Below are 5,000 nucleotides of genomic sequence, written 5' to 3'. Positions count from 1 at the left end.
TCCCTTCAGTAGTCAGTCTGGGTGTGTGCGGTGTATTCGTGGGTTTTCTCCGGACGGATTTTTTACCGGTCCAATCAGCGGACAGGGGGAGTGGCTGAGAACAATGACGTTGAGGTTGTGCGCCAGTTTCAGTTATAGTGATAATAATGATACAATTAATCAATATATAAGGATGTTCACAGTTGCGTCTGGCGACCATTGTTTCTGGAAATACAGCTTGTACGGTGTTTTTGTTACATATTTGGAAGACTTACCAGTTGATTACTGACATAAACATATGGAGGGTCTCCGTGCCATTAGCTGTGTGTGTGTGTGTGTGTGTGTGTGTGTGTGTGTGTGTGTGTGTGTGTGTGTGTGTGTGTGTGTGTGTGTGTGTGTGTGTGTGTGTGTGTGTGTGTGTGTGTGTGTGTGTGTGTGTGTGTGTGTTGGTTTGGTGCATCTTTAAATAATCGAAATAATTAGATTTTTTGTTCTTTAAGTGCCAGTGTTGTGTGTGTGGAAACTGACCACTCTTCATATATAGGTCATTACTGTAAGCTGTGTGTGCGTGTGTGTGTGTGTGTGTGTGTGTGTGAGTTTGTGTGTGAGTGTGAGTGTGTGTGTGTGTATGTGTGTGTTTGCGTGCGTGCGTGCAAGCGTGTGTGTGCGTGTGCGTGTGTGTGCGTGTGTGTGAATTATTGGGGTCACACCCAGCAAACACAATAAGATAATTACTTAGAGTTCTGAAGGCTTAATATTACCGAGCCCTAATGACATCATTAGTGGCTGTACATTGTGTGTGACTGTGGATTAACGTTTTCTGCTTTCTAAGAAGTGATTGTTTTTCTAAGTAAAGGCTTTAACGATAGACTAAAACCTACAATATGCCATATAGCAGCCAGCCCGCCACGGCCACCATTTAACAATGAACAGCTAAGGGTCTGAGGGCAGAGGGTGTCATATGGAATGTAAAGCCCACTGAGGCACATGTCTATTTGTGATATTGGGCTGTAGGAATAAAACTGATTTGATTTGACAATATGTTTTTTTTTCTCTCAATTTATCGAACGTGTTAAAAATAATACAAATTAAATAATAATAATAAAACGAATGAGCAGTAGAAAAGGAAATAAATAAAATTAAATCAACCTCGTGGGATCCTCAGGGGTTCGTTAATAGATTCACCAATCACAGAAATTTCTTGGGCAAATTTTCAGACAAAAAATGTTTCAACCATTATTATCTATATCTGCAGCTGATCCGATGACGAGAGAATTTTCAGTTTTTTTTGTTTTAATTCTTAGTAAATGAATATCCTTAACTCACTCATATGGAACCGGCGTTCTATCATTATAAAACCACTATTATAATATACTGAATTAGGTTTTTCTTCCCTCAGTCTTCCCTTGGCCCAGCTGTCCTGTTAATCCTAACCCTACATTTTACCATGTCTGATGTCACACATGGTAAAATGTAGGGTTAGACAGTGAGACCATAAAACACTCTTTCTGCCTTTTCTCAGGCTAAGATGAACCGATTTATAAAATGTTTGCACATTTATACTAAATAGGATCTCAGAGTTCAATACACCTTCATATTCCCACCGGTGAAGTAGGTCTTTAATATCCTTAATGTGTTTTAGGAAATGTTTTACTTTTTTTCTGGCGTTTTATAGACTAAATGATTGTTTAAGAAATGTCAATTGGAAAATTCTATAATTTTTAGGGAGAAAAGAGTCTCTACTATCGATCCAGCAGAGCCTTTTATAGAGGGAACTGAAGGAGCAGATCATGTGTGTAAGTGTGCATACGTGCGTACTAGCGTGTGTGTGTGTCTGTGTGTGTGTTTGCGTGCGTGTGTGTGTGCGTGCATGCGTACGTGCGTGTTACTGTCAGTGTGTGTGTGTGTGTCTGTGTGCGTGTGTGCATGCGTACGTGCGTGTGTGTTACTGTCAGTGTGTGTGTGTGTGTGTCTGTGTGCGTGCGTGCGTACGTTCCTGCGTGTTACTGTCAGTGTGTGTGTGTGTGTGTGTGTGTGTGTGTGTGTGTGTGTGTGGATAGATTGGGGGTTCTGTTCTGTTTGACTTCTTTGTATTTCTTGAATTATAACAGTGTGTCGCCCCGGGCCGTCCCCTCTCCCTCAACCGGCAAAGTCAACTCAAATTGGGTTACGCCACACACACACACACACGCACACACACACACACACACACACACACACACACACACACACACACACACACACACACACACACACACACACACACACACACCCACACAATAGACCTCGGGCTGGGCACCAAGAAGCCAAAATAAAGCTTCTTCTTCACCCCAAAAATAGACCGTTTTGAAACCAGGTTAAAGCAAAAGGAAAAAAACTTCACAAGGATTCTGACTGAACTTGTATCCTTAACGCGACCTTTAAGATTTGATCCCTTCACTCAGGACGTCCCTAGATTAACCGGGGGGCTCGTAAGAAGGTTTAAAACTTTGCGGACCACACAATAGGGGCTTACAAGGGGCTGGGTTTTAGATATTAAGGGGTCAGAGAGCTTTACTCCCCCTGAGGGAAAAATCAATAGAATTAATATCAACGCGAGCAACAAGAAAAGCATCGAATCAGAGGTGGGGAGGTGAGAGTGCTTCAGCTAAAACACACACACACACACACACACACACACACACACACACACACACACACACACAGAGGGACACACACAGAGGGACACACACACACACACACACACACATACAGAGGGACACACACACACACAGAGGGAGACACACACAGACACACACACACACACACACACACTGGGAGACACACACACACACACACAAACACACACAACACACTCACACAATAAATCTTCATACAATAGTGAAAGTCAAGGGCCTGTGATGGTTTTGGACATGTTGCCTCGGGCGAGGTCAAGACAGACTGGAAGTGGAACGGGATGATTGTTTGTTCCTTGTCTTTCAAAATAATAACAATAACTGCAAAACCTACTTTGCCAAAAAACGGGTCAAATTGCCATAATTTATACTCTTTAGGAATCTTAAAGCTGCAGTGTGTAGAATTTTGGGTTTTATTTCCTAGCAGATTTTGTAGAAAGTAATTATAATATCCATAACTTAATTTACATAATAGCTGAAAAAAATGTTTTGAATTATTTATTTTTCCCTCAGAAAGGGTCTCATATATGTCCATATTTCTGCATACTTTGGACCAAGGCCTAGTGCCTCCATCTTGAAAGTGTCATAGTTGGAATGTCATCAGGAGCATTGTTTAAAATTTAGAATTGTTCTTGTCCTTGAAGGCCACTGTAGCTTCTGTTATTATTCTAAAGGGTTGGGGTTACCCAGGGAGCGTTGCATTCTAGAACTTTCTAGAACTTTCTTGATGATGTCATATTACACACTGCACCTTTAAAATGAAGGCTAGACACTTACAGATATCATCATGAAACTTTGCCAGTTGATTACTGACATTAAAACAATAATTTTTTGTATTGTAATTTTTTCAGAAATATTTGAGTAAATTTGCAACAGTTGCAATATCTAACAAATTATGTATATACATTAGCATCAAGTTGAGATTTTTGCTTCAGAGTATTGAAAAAAAAAAAATGTTGAGATAATGTCCGTTAAAGATGGTTGTATAGTAGAAATATACAGACGCAAACAGACAAGGTTTAGTCAAATAAACACCTGAATGTACATGTTGGACCTTTTGATTTATACTAGTATGAAAGAAGACATGTTATGGGAGAGAAATAGAGTTTCATGCATGTTTTTAAAATGCTAATTCTATGTGAAAACTTTATGTTAATGTTGAAATTGGTGCAAAATGAACGACAATAGTTCATTGATTTGACGTAAATTCATTCATGATAATCAGGCATGACTCTCCCATGCGGTATGGATCATATCAAGTGTTTTCTTAGAGTGGGGGGTTGTGTGTGTGTGTGTGTGTGTGTGTGTGTGTGTGTGTGTGTGTGTGCTGGTGTGCGTCTTATGTGTGTGCATGCTTGTGTGGGTCTCAGTGTGTGCGTGCTTATGTGAGTGTGTTCTTGTGTGCGAGTGTGTGTGTGTGTGTGTGTGTGTGTGTGTGTGTGTGTGTGTGTGGCTTGTCCAAACATCTTGTCCGGCCTTATACTGACAGCGGGATTAGAAGCACCTGCCATCCACACAAAGGCAAAGACTCAACAGATGAATGAAGTGCACCAACTCCACCCCCTACACACACACACACACACACACACACACACACACACACACACACACACACACTGACATACACACACACACACACACACACACACACACACACACACACACACGTTTGTACGGCTATACTTGTGAGGACATTCATTGACATAATGCATTCCCTAGCCCCTTACCCTAACCCTAACCATCAAAACTAAATGCCTAACCCCAACCCTTACACTAACCCTAACATGAACCTAATTCATACCTGAACCTTAAAATTTAGTGTTAACCCTCAAACAGCTCCTTTAAAGGCCTGTCCCAAAGTGAGAACCGGACAAAATTGCCTCACTTTCCCACACACACACACACACACACACACACACACACACACACACACACACACACACACACACACACACACACACACACACACACACACACACACACACACACACACACACACACACACATGTCGCCCCTATAAGTCCATGTCTTCTCCTTTGACAGCCGATGTAATGAGTCAATTCAGCCGGTGACCTGAAGCTAAAACTCACACACACTTCTGGGAACTTTCTTGTAGGTGCTTTCTAACACACACACACACTGAGACACACACACACACACACACACACACACACACACTGAGACACACACACACACTGAGACACACACATTAACACACACACACACACACACACACACACCTCTGAACTTTCTTGTTGGAGCTTTCGTTTGGTTCTGACTTTGACTGAGTTTTGGACTTCTACGTTTAATCTTTACTCTGTAATATCAAAAACTAAAGTGTAATGT

This window comes from Ammodytes marinus (assembly GCF_949987685.1).
Source record: "Ammodytes marinus genome assembly, chromosome: 24".
Lineage (NCBI taxonomy): Eukaryota > Metazoa > Chordata > Actinopteri > Uranoscopiformes > Ammodytidae > Ammodytes > Ammodytes marinus.
This window is presented reverse-complemented; position numbering follows the sequence as displayed.